This window comes from Aquarana catesbeiana, linkage group LG02 (assembly GCF_042186555.1).
Source record: "Aquarana catesbeiana isolate 2022-GZ linkage group LG02, ASM4218655v1, whole genome shotgun sequence".
NCBI lineage: Eukaryota > Metazoa > Chordata > Amphibia > Anura > Ranidae > Aquarana > Aquarana catesbeiana.
The window spans coordinates 155,592,761-155,607,635 of NC_133325.1; positions in this window are offsets into that span (position 1 = coordinate 155,592,761).

Below are 14,875 nucleotides of genomic sequence, written 5' to 3' on the forward strand. Positions count from 1 at the left end.
GTGGGGGCAGTTACAAGCACCGATCTCCCTGACAGCCACCGGAGGGAGAGGAGGAGAAGCGGCTGTCAGAAAAGCTATACAGGGTGTACTGGCCTCCTGCCAGGTATCGGGTCAAGCATTGGAGCATTTGCACGAGTACAAGTTTACTACGCTTCAGCTATGAATAAACAGAGTCAGTGATTGGTACCGATCAATCAGAAAAGGAAGGGGCTGGTAAATGACATATTTACTAGCCCCTTCCTCCACTCTCTATCCTGAACATCCCCTGCAGCTGGTGGGAGAGGGGAGGGGGGGGGGGGGGGAGCACACAGAGGGCTGGGCAACAGTTGGGGGACAGTTAGGGGAATCCATTACAAGCGTTAATCTTCCTGTATGGCTTTCCATGATGCAGCTGGAAGCCACGAGATGGAGAGGAGGAGAAGCGGCTTTCAGCTGCTTCATGGAAAGCCATACAAGGAGATTCGTGCTTGTAATTGCTTCCCCCTCCGCACGCGCTCCACCGTCTGTCAGATTTCCCCTGCTGCACAAGTACCCAAATGGTCAGCCCCCCCCCCCCCCCCCCCGGTTCCCACGAACCTTTGTGTAGCCCATTCTGCAGCTCTGGCAGGAAAGGAAGTCTGTGTCTGTGCTAAAGATGAGACTTTTACATAGGCACAGTTTAGGAAGGAGCCTACTGTTATTGTGGAACTGTGCAACCAGTGTCAAGCCTGTCATCTGTTGAATAAGCATGCACACAGGATGTGGACTGCAAGGGTTGTGAGAGTTTAGCGCTGACAGACTGCATTAGCTTGGTGAGCTGGAAAGAAGAGCCTGCTGATCCTACAAGGCACTGGGACAAAGAGGAGTGGTGGTTCCCTGCTGTTTTCCCAGGCTAAGAGAAAAAGTGTGCAGGCTGTTCTGAGATGATTGCACCTTTTGCATGCTAGCAGACTGCTCACTGCTGTACTTGAGAGGTCAAGAGGCACAGCGACAGACATTTTGGGACACAGAGAGCACCACGGATACTGATAGGGCTTGCTGCCTGCTCAAGGGGATGGACACTGCAGACACAGACTGGCTGTGTTTCACCCAATATACAGAGAAAGACTGTCTCCCACCACAAGAAGTTGGTGAGAGGGCGCTGGCCAAATCCACATTACACTTTAACGAAAGAGGGACAGTGTTGCTTGTGTGTATCACAGAGCCAGTGCCTTTCTCAGTGCTTAAGGGGGCCCAGAGTAAGTGCCATCATCAGGGCTTAAAAAGACATCTTGAGTGCTCCAATATAATAGTTGGGCCCCAACAAGCTAGCCATCAGAAGAGAATATATTACAGACTGCTGAACTGTTACCATGGTGTATTTCTCCATAGTTAGGATTGCAACAGTATAAGGTTTAGGAGAAGTTGTTCTCTACATCCTCTTCTTGTTTTACAGTATATTTCTTTCTACTGTTCACCTATTTGCAACATAGTCCTTGCTATGGTTTAAATGATTACTGTAGCATTGTTGTTGTTTTTTTTATATCTCTTCTTGCCACCAGGGTACTGCATGTTCATCTGTAATAAAGATTCGCCACCAAGCCAGGTGTGTCAAATTTCCCAAGAAAGAGGACCCCATACATCCAGCGGCTCCTTTGAGAGTTAGCACCACATTTTCAAATTCTCCCTTGTTAAAATCTCTGAAATATAAATGATACTCCCATAGAGGACACAACAAGTATCCAGATCGAGGAAATCAAAGCACAAATAACTCACCAACAGAAATGCCCCGTACACACAGTCGGACTTTGTTCGGACATTCCGACAACAAAATCCTAGGATTTTTTCCGATGGATGTTGGCTCAAACTTGTCTTGCATACACACGGTCACACAAAGTTGTCGGAAAATCCGATCGTTCTAAACGCGGTGACGTAAAACACGTACGTCGGGATTATAAACGGGGCAGTGGCCAATAGCTTTCATCTCTTTACTTATTCTGAGCATGCGTGGCACTTTGTCCGTCGGATTTGTGTACACATGATCGGAATTTCCGACAACGGATTTTGTTGTCGGAAAATTTTATATCCTGCTCTCAAACTTTGTGTGTCAGAAAATCTGATGGAAAATGTGTACTGGAGCCTACACACGGTCGGAATTTCCGACAACAAGGTCCTATCACACATTTTCCGTCGGAAAATCCGACCGTGTGTACGGGGCAAAACTGTTAGGCTGGGTTCATACCAGTGCAAATTGAAATGCTGGTTTCACCACGTCCAATTCGCACAGCTGGAGATTGTGACTGGCTCTCTATGGAGCCGGTTCACACATCTCCACAGCAGCTTTGGTGCAAATTGCACAGGAGTCCTGTGCATCTTTTGGTCTGTTTCAGGTCCGAATTCAGCCAATAATTCAGGCTGAAATCGGACCCGAAACTGTGAATGGAGACGCACCGGACTCCTGCTGTGAACCGCTGCGTGTTCTAGTGTGAACCCAGCCTTACTGGTTTTAACCCATGTAACACATAAATGCGCTGGCAAAGAGGTTGTGCCCACACGCCGCACATATGCCTCCATGAACTGCTAAAGTTTTTGTGCTGAAAGTGTGCTCCCAAGACAGTAAAGGACAGTGAAATGAGAAGTACCGGATTGATAGGTGCATCTCTCTGTCACTCTGCTCTCTTCTCCTATTAGCATACGCGTTGCACTGCAGCACTTCTGATTGGCCCCTTGTGTTGCTTCCCAGCAAATCCAGGTTCACACACTGCTTGCATTATTAAAATTATATTTCATTATGTATTCATAAATTAAGAGCTGCATTAACGTGACACTATTGGTAAAACTTTTTTTTTTCACTTTGGATAGAGCAATGGATTGTCATAACCCCTGTCAGTTTATTTTTTGTCATCTGTGTCCCATTAGGGGGGGGGGGATTTCCCCTCACTTCCTGATTCATAGCTAAAACAGGAAGTTAGAGGAAATCCCTGCACAATAAAGGAATCATTTGGGGAGCCACCAGAACGATTGTCCCCATTGGAAGATTTCTGTTACTTTTCTGGGGACAACCCATAATTTGGGATTTTCTTTTACTTTAACTTTTAATGATAATGGTGAAAAGGAGAAATAGAGAGGGTGAATCTCCTTAACAGGCAACAATAAAAACTGACAGGTGTTCTAATCTATCTTCACTTCAAGCTTCAAAAAAGTTTTGCCTTTAGTTGTACTTTAATTTGTGTCTTTTATATCTGCCTGGAGTTCAGCTTTAACTCTTCTGGTCTGTGTGTTCTAAGAATATATCAAAAAGAACAGTGTAGCGCTGGATTAATATTACAGTGAACATGTATGTTATAAACACGTGTAAAATGTTTATGTGCCCTTGTATTGGGGTTATAGTGTTTTAGCTGCAGGATTTCCTTCACGGTCCTTTAATCATTATTATTATTATCATTTTTGTTTAGTACCTAGCGCAATTTATTTTCCTTTTATTTTTATTGGTGTGTTCTATACTCCATAGCTCCCAACTGTCCCTGATTTTGAGGGACTGTCCCCTGTCTCTCGTTCCCCCTCATTTGTCCCTCATTTTGGTCGGATCCATATAGTTGTATATAAAATGTACTTTTTATCTTTCAAAAAGTGTTTCCCAGTGCTAAACCTTTCATCCAAATTCTAAATTGCTGCATTTGTAAATTTTAAAAGCCAATATAAAGAAATAGTAGTGGTAAAAAAAAAAAAAAAAGGCTCTTGTGGATTTAATTAACTTTTTGTTTTGGTTAATTCTCCTTTAAGAGGGTGTGGCAGGGGGCGTGTCCTATGCCTACATACGTTTGCTAGTAGGTGTCCCTCATTCCCATCTCAAAATGTTGAGAGGTATGCATACTCCAGTCCCTCCTTTTTTTTCTGTATGGAGTTAATCGCTGCAAATAAAATCTATGGGACTGCCATCTTCTGTTCAGAACATAGCATGGACTGGAGAGGAGCGTGCATGGACCCAAAATGTTGAGCTGCACTCCTTGTAAAGATTTCAGAGAGCTGTATCTGGGAAAGGACAATATGGCAGTTTGTGTTTATATGACACTTATCCCTGTTGTCCTTTTCAAAGATATGTCCTGGAGGTCCCCTTTATCAGTCCCAGAGGATGGGACACAGACCTCATCTTTCAACCAATATTAGGCAAGGAACGTTTGCATTGCTCTTTGACTTTAGGGTCCAGATTTGTTTGCTATAATATGGTATATAACAATCTGTCTGTCATTTAGAATAAATAATATAGTCCTATATAATGTGGATTTCCACGTAACATGTACTTTAACGATCAGAACCAGTTTATTATGAAATAGCTTAGAGATAGACACATTTATTCACACTTTGATGCTTGATCCCTCTAAAAGAGGTGAAATTCATTCATGTACTCTGCAGGCCACGTTATGCAAGTGTGTGGTGACAGGATTCCCAACTGATTACAGCTGGATAGCAGCGTGGGAGTGATAAAACAAAAACATGTGTGGACCAGAAAAAAATGCTACTCAGCTTTGCACTGGGATTTCCTTTCTGAGAATAAACACAGGACTGGAATGGCAGAGCACTCCGCTACACAGTTTGGTTCAGGAATTGTCTGAGTGCTAGAATCAATTATTACTGCTGTTTGTATGGAGAGGAGAAACTTATAGAGTTGTTCACAAACTGATGTTAACATGCTCCTACTGTATGTGTAAGGGTTTTATATTGCTTGTGTAGCACCCTGGTGTTTAGGCAGGGTTGCTCCTCTCAAAATTTACTTGCCAGGAATAATTATCCTGGTTGATTGTTAGATCTATTGATGTCTCCCTAAGTTTGGCCTTGTTGCACTTTTCTCTTCTACCACTAGGTGGCCGGGTACTTGGTGGTACTAGATATGAGAAGGGCAACGCAAGGTCAGGTTATGGGTATATGGGGCATCTCAGCCAATGGGCAGGGGTTTTCTTGAATCCCTTGGCCTGCTGGGAGAGCCTATATATTCGGGTGGAGTCAGGTGATCAATGTTCTGTGCCACCTGGACAGCTGTCTGCGTGGACTGGTGTTGTACTAGCCAGGCTACTAGGCCGAAGATGGGGCCTATCCTGGGCACATCTGGCTGCTAGGCTGTCTGAGGGCCTATCCAGAAGCAAGAAAGCAGCGCAGGGTTGGGACTGCGGCTTGCAGTCCAACCAAAAGTGACAGGTCTGGGGGCCGGCGAACCTGTCGTGGTCGGAGGTAAAGGGGAAGCTGTCACCAGTAAGGGACTATCCGCCTAATTACCAGGGACCACAGAGAGTAACTGAAATACCGGAGAATCATTCTCAACAACCGGGGACGGTGAAGAATCAGGAAACTTCAGTGGGTATCAAGCCAGGGACCCAGCCAGCGGAGGTGATGCTTGCAGTGCAGTCTTGTGTGTCAAGCCAGGGACCGAGCAGAACAGCGGGGTGAAGTTTAAGAGGTATCAAGAGTGCCAAGCTAGGGACCCAGCAGAGAAGCTTGGGCGACACTTGCGGAAGATACCATCATGAAGATTGGAGGAGCTCAAGGGATTCAGTGTCAGTGAATCAAAGGGTGTAGAGAGAGACTGGGAGCTCAGTGGGCAGAAGAACTAAAAGGAGCAATTGTAGTGAAAGTGAAAGAACTGTTACGTTTGTGTTAGGAACTGTTAAAGACTGTTGCCATAGGAGACAGCATTCTTGCACATGCAGATGTGGCATCTTGCTGGATGCCTTTCCCTGCATGGCTGTCCTCCTGAAGTCTCGGAGTTTGCCAATTGAACTTGCAACTACCTAAGGGTGTCCTGGCCCTAACCCTCTCTCCCCCAAAAAGTTTAAGAGAAATAAACTTTTTGCATTCAAGAAGTATCTGACACCCAATAACTTTAACTACTCTGCACCCACCATGCCTTACAACCCACTACATGCAGAAGGATGTCAGCTATCCCTGACCCTGGAGGTTCTCATTAGATCAAAGGAGGCCTGGGACCTTACTACACTTGGTTGAATCAGAGGGTCTTCTTGCTGCAAACGTGGAGCTGAAATGGGATGTCGTTGTATAATAGGGATCTAATGCTCATTTGGTCTAGGGCAGGGATGTCCAAACTTTTTTTCAAAGAGGGCCAGATTGGATGAAGTGAACATGCGTGAGGGCCGAAATTGGGCCTGACATTCTTTGAACCATTAAAATTAAATGCAAATTAACTATTTTATGCAAAGTTTATTGCAAACGGCATACATTTCAACACATGGATGACAAATCTAAACAGGTGTTAAATTATTATTATACAGGAATTATATAGCGCCAACAGTTTGCGCAGCGCTTTACAACATGGGGGCAGACAGTACACTCACAATACAAATCAATACAGGAGGGATCAGAGGGCCCTGCTCTTTAGAGCTTACAATCTAGAAGGGAGGGTCAAGTGGAAAAAAAAAAAAGTTAATAACTGTGGGGGATGAGCTGATGGAAAAAAATGAAAATACAGTTGTTAGGTGTGGGTAGGATAGGCTTCTCTGAAGAGAAGGGTTTTCAGGGATCATCTGAAAGCTAATAAAGTAGGAGATAAGTGGACAGATTGGGGTAGGGCATTCCATAGGATTGGAATCATTCTGCCTTTCATACCTGAAGGCCAGATGAAAACAAAATCCAGAAAGCTGAAATATATGTCAGGAACATTGTAAAGTACATTACATATGATTGGTAATAAAGGTTGTCTGTCTACTTTTAAGTTAAAAAAAAAAAAGAAAAAAAAGGAACATAACACCAAGTATACATGTTGTGTCCAAAACATATTTATAACTGATTTATTTTAGACCAACTGACAAACAGAGATTTTACAATGGATTCATCTCAATTGAAAAAAAACTTGCCTGCACACTGCTGTGTGTGGTGAAGAGTCTAAGGATGAGCAGGGGCGTGTTATTTGGATAGATTATACATACATACACACACACACACTTGCAATAAAACGTAGGTGAACCCTTTTGGAATGATATGGATTTCTGCACAAATTGGTCATAAAATGTGATCTGATCTTCATCTAAGTCACAACAATAGACAATCACAGTCTGCTTAAACTAATAACACACAAAGAATTAAATGTTACCATGTTTTTATTGAACACACCATGTAAACATTCACAGTGCAGGTGCAAAAAAGTATGTGAACCCCTAGACTAATGAGATCTCCAAGTGCTAATTGGAGTGAAGTGTCAGCCAACTGGAGTCCTGACCTATAGCCCTGACCTATAAAAGACACACACCAGTTCTAGGTTTGCTTTTCACAAGAAGCATTGCCTGATGTGAAAGATGCCTCGCACAACAGAGCTCTCAGAAGACCTACAATTAAGAATTGTTGACTTGCATAAAGCTGGAAAGGGTTATAAAAGTATCTCCAAAAGCATTGCCGTTCATCAGTCCACGGTAAGACAAATTGTCTATAAATGGAGAAAGTTTAGTACTGCTGCTACTCTCCCTAGGAGTGGGCGTCCTGTAAAGATGACTGCAAGAGCACAGCGCAGACTGCTCAGTGAGGTGAAGAAGAATCCTAGAGTGTCAGCTAAAGACTTAAAAAAGTCTCTGGCATATGCTAACATCCCTGTTAGCGAATCTACGATACGTAAAACAATAAACAAGAATGGATTTCATGGGAGGATACTACAGAGGAAGCCACTGCTGTCCAAAAAAAAAACAAAAAAAAACCATTGCTGCATGTTTACAGTTTGCACAAGAGCACCTGGATGTTCCACAGCAGTACTGGCAAAATATTCTGTGGACAGATGAAGCCAAAGTTGAGTTGTTTGGAAGAAACACACAACACTATAGGTGGAGAAAAAGAAGCACAGCACACCAACATCAAAACCTCATCCCAACTGTGAAGTATGGTGGTGGGGGCTTCATGGATTGGGGCTGCTTTGCTGCGTCAGGGCCTGGACGGATTTCTATCATTGAAGGAAAAATGAATTCCCAAGTTTATCAAGACATTTTGCAGGAGAACTTAAGGCCATCTGTCCACCAGCTGAAGCTCAACAGAAGATGGGTATTGCAACAAGACAATGACCCAAAGCATAGAAGTAAATCAACAACAGAATGGCTTAAACAGAAGAAAATATGCCTTCTGGAGTGGCCCAGTCAGAGTCCTGACCTCAACCCGTTTGAGATGCTGTGGCATGACCTCAAGAAAGCGATTCACACCAGACATCCCAAGAATATTGCTGAACTGAATCAGTTCTGTAAAGAGGAATGGTCAAGAATTACTCCTGACCGTTGTGCATGTCTGATCTGCAACTACAGGAAACGTTTGGCTGAAGTTATTGCTGCCAAAGGAGGTTCAACCAGTTATTAAATCCAAGGGTTCACATATTTTTTCCACCTGCTCTGTGAATGTTTACATGGTGTGTTCAATAAAAACATGGTAACATTTAATTCTGTGTGTTATTAGTTTAAGCAGACTGTGATTGTCTATTGTTGTGACTTAGATGAAGATCAGATCACATTTTATGACCAATTTGTGCAGAAATCCATATCATTCGAAAAGGGTTCACATACTTTTTATTGCAACTATCTCTATCCCTATCTCTATCTCTCTTTTGTTGCCCCCAATGAATCCCGGAGCGTCACTCAGGACTAAGGATGAGGAGCTTGGGCCTGTTATTTGGATATATATATTTTTTGTGACCCCAATGAATCCCCAAGTGCCGCTCAGTACTAAGGATGAGGTCGGGCATGTTCACAACTCCACATGCCCGAACCCGCCGGGAAGCTGGCAGTGCCAATCATAGGCACTGAGACATTTCCTGATCTCTGTAGCTGAGGACCTGTGATTATCGATGCGTGCTGTCAGCTTCCTGGCAGGCTCAGGCATGTGAACACGCCTGAGGTCATCTTTAGTCCTGAGCGGCGCTTGGGAATTTGTTGGGGGCCACAAGAGATATACATATCCAAATTACCAGTGGGGCCATATTAAAACAGAACATGGGCCACAACTGACCCGTGGGCTAGACTTTGGACATGCCTGGTCTAAGGGCAGGTAATATGTTACTTACCTTATGCCTCAGTCACTCGAAGGAGGCCTCCTTACCAACATCATCATATATAATGCAGGACCAGCAAATGCATAAACCTAAGCATGGGTTATTTAAAAACCATTTCTTTTTTAGATTTAATAACCTAAAGCCTTCATTGCTGACTTGAAAATGCCAGTTCCTTGGCTGCTTTTGAGTCACTGACAAAAACAAGTTGATCTGTATATGTGCTCCAAATCAGTAATGTAAAAAGAACTTGGAGGCAATGGTCATTACTAGTGATGTGCTTGGGTTCGGGCTTGGGTTAAGTCCAAATCCGTAACTTAGCTCCAATTGGTGGAACAATGAGCTGTGGATACGAGATTCCCCACCTCCATGGCAGTCTCCATATTTCCTCAGTACAGGTTTTCTGTGGGAGGCCATTGTAGAAACTCACAACTACCACCTGCAGTCAGCAGCTGAGGACAGCCAAAAGTGACAGGGATTAGCCTATAGTTCTGACCTTGGCTGACACATAACGGTTTGAGGAGATTGACAAGAAGTTGGAGCTCTGTACATATAAATATATTCCACTTTACAGGGGTTTGTTAAGGCTGAGTTCACATATGAGCACGCAGCGACTCACAGCAAGAGTCCAATGAGTCCCCGTTCACCGTTTCAGGTCCAATTTCAGCCCAAAAGATGTACAGGGCTACTGTGCAAATTGCACAGGAGCCTCTGCAGAGATATGTGAACCGGCTCCATACAGAGCCAGTCACAGTCTCCTGCTCTGCAAATTAACCCGCATCCAATTCACACTAGTGTGAACCCAGCCTAAAAGTCATCCACTGCTATCATCCTATTTTTTAGGCCTCATTCACACTATGTGCAGAGACGCCAGTTTTTCTGCATGCGTTCTGCAAGGGCAGGAAAAAAAAAAAAAAAAAAAAACACAATTGTTCTGTATGTGCCCTGTTCACACCACAACACCGGTATCATGTGCAGATTTTCAACACTGGTATCATACATGCATGAAAACTGATGGGAAAACAGTGCAGATTTTACATCAGTTTACTCAATTTTCATGTGCGTTTCAGTGAGTTTTCATGCAAGTTGACATCAGTTTTCATGCACATCAGTTTTTTTTTCCATGCTGAAAACTGCATGCAGGTAGCAGATTCTTGCGCAGAAAAAATCTGCACTTGATACAAGTGTTGTGGTGTGAACAGGTCACATACAGAACAATTGCTTTGTTTTTGTTCCCTTGCAGAATGCAAGGGAACGCACATGGTGTGAATGAGGCCTTAAATAGGTGTACTAAATAATAAAGAATGAAACCCGTTTGGTCACTATGGGCAACCCCCCCCCCCCCCCTTTTGGGGAGAAATGATGCCCACAGAGCTTTAGGCCTCATTCACACAAATTATGGAATTTAGAGACTTTTGGAACCTTCTTAAAACTATGTGCCATCATAAATGCTGTGGTCATCTATATCATTAACAGTTTGTTAGTAAAGAGCCAAACCCTTTATATTCAGCATGGATTTGAATTAATCTCTTCTCAGGGGGAACATCTCCTGGACAGGGAACTATGCAGGGAACAGCGAGGCAGGCATAGGAAGGGTCAAATATGGGCATTACCCCATGCTCACTTAAAGAGTGAAGTCTATTAACCACTTGACCCGTACGTCCAAGACTTCAAGTGGTTATACTGCAGGCGTCATCCCGGTACTATTTTTTAGAGCCAATGATTGTCTCTTGTAAAAGCAGTCCAAGCCACACATGCCTGATTAAGGGGTCCTGCGGGGCTCTAAAACTATGCTATCTGCTGTAACAATGTGATGAGACAGAGAGACAGAGAGACAGAGAGACAGAGAGACAGAGAGACAGAGAGACAGAGAGACAGATTCTTTAGTGCCTCTGGTTTAAAAAAAAATATATAATGTTTAGGGGTTCTAATGCCGCGTACACACAAGCGGACTTCTCATCGGACTGAACTCCGAAGGACTTTGACAGAGTTCCGACGAAATGGACCTGCCTACACACGATCCCACCAAATTCTGATCGTTTTGAATGTAATGACGTACGACTGGACTAGAAAAGGAAGTTCAATAGCCAGTAGCCAATAGCTGCCCTTGCATCATTTTCAGTCCGTCGGACTAGCATACATACGAACGTTTTGTTTTTCTATAGGAATCCAGTCCGTCGGAAAGATTTGAAACATGTTCTATTTCTAAGGTCCGTCAGATTTTTACAGAAAAGGTCCATTGAAGCCCACACACGATCGGAATGTCTGACGGATTCGTTCTGTCTGACCTTTTCTGCCGGAAAGTCCGGTTGTGTGTACACGGCATTAGAAATTCTCTAGCAAAAAATACTGAAGGATAAAGCACCCCAGGAGAGGATGATTAGGGCCACTCTGTGCAAAACCCAAGCACAGAGCAGGTAAGTGTGACGTGTTTTTTTTTTTTAAATAAAAATAACAAAGTGAACCTTTACAATCACTTTAAGTTAAAAAAAGTAATTCCTGACCTCATCCTGGCCTAATTAGTGTCACAGTGAAGTTAAATACTGCATTAAAGAAAGTGGAGAGATTAATTCCGTTAAGAATAGAGTCATGTTAACTTAAGTGTTTGGTGAAAACCTGATTGGCCACAGAGTATATGGTAGTTGGAGGAACAGAGTCACCCTCCTGGTGGTGAGAGATGACCCCACAGGTAGCACGCATCAGGTGAATTGGGCTCCAGTGTAACATGGGCCCTGAGTGCCCAGATTGACTTTTGGAGCTCTAACGTGAACCATGAGAAAGTCATAGGCCTAAGCAAGAGAATACTCTTAAAATGTTAAAAGCAAACTACATTTTTTGAATGACATTAAAATGTCCAAGAATCTTCATTTGAAATTTTATCCATCTATGGCCAGCTATAAAGTGAACCTGTGATAATATAAATACAGACACTGCTCTTTCTGACTTGCTTTTAAAGCTTCAGGCTATAGACAAGACATCTTGGTCTTCTCTCCCTAGTGAGTCACTAAGTACAGGTCTAGAAAGACTGAGCTCCCCAGGTTTCCTTACTTCCAACATGTTTCTAACACTGACTAATTACAGCAGGACTTCACCCAAAAGGGTAAGTTCCGCTTTTCCTCCTCCTCCCCCATATTTGGAATGTTTTTTTGAGGGGGCAGTGGGTACCTGATTTCTTCTATTAGGATCGTCGTGATCTGATCTAAGCTGAGGTTCGTCCAATCCTTCAGCCCGCAGCCTCTTGGGATATGTCACAAATCCCAGGAGACTGCGGGACCATTCACGGGACGCAACCAGCTGTGAAGCCGCAAGGAGTCACAGTCGGCTGCCCACATTTAAGATGCCAGCGCCTACACCTGAAGACTGGCAAAGAGCCGAGTTGGGTGAAGACATCACTGGATCCTGAGACAGGTAAGTGTGTTTTTTAAAAGTCAGCAAGTACAGTATTTGTACCACGGCCTATACAAGGCAGCTACAAGGAAGCAATTGTAGCTCCCTTTTCTATCCTAGCTGGTCCCCTTCAAGACCTGTTTTCACCAATGGCAGTACCATATTTTTTATTTATGCAAGGAACAATACCCATAAAATACACTGAAACATTCAAACCAGTGCTTTCAGAAGCATCACATTTTGATTGACAAACAATTTTAGCCTTGGATTAGCATTGGTAGGTGGCAAGTGTAACATAGGGTGGGCATTTTCCCATTGTTTATTTGCTGCATATACTCTTATGTACTAATGAAATGCACGCCATTGTGTTTATCGCCTCTTCCTCTTTTGCAGTTGCACAAGGATAGGAGATTGGCAGCCCTCAGATGGCTGGCTTCCATTTGCAACATCTTGGCACTGCATATTATTTTAATTATTGTTAAAATAAGAGATTTCTAAGCCAGAAAACTGGATGATGAAACAATTCTTTTGTAGTTGGATGCAATTAGAAAATCCAGTGTACTCAGAATAATTTGTAACAATAAAAAACATCTGACTCTTGTGACTTTCCCACCCAGATCGAGCATTAATGCTGAGGCGGACAGCTACTTCCTGTTTCCACTAAACATCGCCATCTATTCTGGATACTATGGAAACTATTTGAGGGAAGATCCGGTCGCTTTTGTTTTATTCATAAACCAAACAGAATTGTTTGTCAGGTTCAGAAGAAAATGAAATATGCCGAAAACTGTAAAAGAAAACATCTGAGAATTGCAGCATGTTGCTTATTTGTGTTGCTATGATGGAGAAACATAAAAATTGATTCATTCTGTGACTTGACATTTGTCACCCAGAACTGCTGTCACCTGGGATTGCAAAGGAAGCTGTGTCTGACATGAAAGAAAGGCAAGGCTGCAGTGCAAAGATTTGCTAAATGTCTCCCAAAGATAAGCTGCATGCCTAGGTTTCTCTAACTGCCTATGCGCCTGGAAGCAATTGTATGCTTGGAACTAGACCAAGTACGGAGTTCATCGTAAACACAATCTATGCCAGGCCCCAAAAATATATCTAGGTGTCTAAAAAGGAAAGAGTGGAACTGCAACATTTCTTTTTGGCAATATTATCTGCAGACAGAGGTGTCAAATGAAGAAATAGTCCAAGTCTGTATGTGAAGTTTAATAAAAAAAAAAAAAAAAAAAAAAAAGTTATATTTGGGGGTTTAAAATGCATTCTCAATTTAATTATATTGCATTATTTCCTGACAAGGTAGGTCCACCATGGGGTTGTGAATACTACAGTGGTCAAGGGCCCACAACTTTTATTATGGCCTCCACATTTAAACCGCTAGACCTTGTTGATGCTCTCCAGTTGCCTTTTAGACTTCAGATCAGAACCCTGCTCCATACTGGTTGACAAGCAAACCCTCGCATTGGACACCAACTATGTTACCTCCCCAACTCACAAATTTCAGGACTGGTTCCAAGGCCCTGTCAGCACATAAAAAAAAAAAAAAAAAAAAAAAAAAAGGGTGGACTAAGAGCCCTTTCACACTGACAGTGCGGAGGCGTCGACGGTAAAGTGTGGCTAGTTTTAGCGGCGCTTTACTGCCATTTTAGAGGTGCTTTTCGGCCGCTAGCAGAGGCACTTTTAACCCCCCGCTAGCGGACGAATAAAGGGTTAAAAGCGCCAAGAGCAGGCGCTCTTTAGGAGCGGTGTATACACTGCTCCTATAGTGCCTCAAAGAAGCTGCTTGCAGGACTTTTTTTGACGTCCTGCCAGCGCAGTGCCCCAGTGTGAAAGCACGCGGGCTTTCACACTGGGATTGCAGATGAGGCATTTTTCAGGCACTATTTCTAGTGCTAAAGCGCCTGAAAAACGCCTCTAGTGAGAAAGGGGTCTTAGGAGGCTTCTAAATGAAAGTCTGCCTGCCAGGCTATCTAGGCAACATTGGTTAAAGGACAACTTCACCTTCGTTTTAAAAATTAAATCTAGTATGCTTAATAGGTCAGTAATATTAATGCTATACCTTTATTCCACATAAACTAAAATTTTTCTTTAAAATGTTTGTAAATATTAGCTAAATGATATTTCTTTTGCTATAACTGTGCTTTATTTTTACCATATTTTGTTTATCCTTTGTTGTATCCCAGTGTTGCTGATACCCTGCAACTTTTCAGCCACTCCCTGTCCACATTCACTTTAGGGATGCCTACATGGCATTTCTCAGGGAAGGTGACAACAGTTAACCATGCCTGGGTATGTGTTGAAACAACCACTTGTAGTCTCCATCTGCCACTCTATAAGAAGAAGTGTGTGAAGAAGGGCCTTCATGGCAGACCCACTAAGCATTATTTTAATAAAAGCTGATAATTTGAAAATATTTAAAATGACTTACGTGAACTTGTCAAACCACACATGAGATTTTGGTGATGATTAGGTTTATACTGTATTTACAGAAACTACTACCGA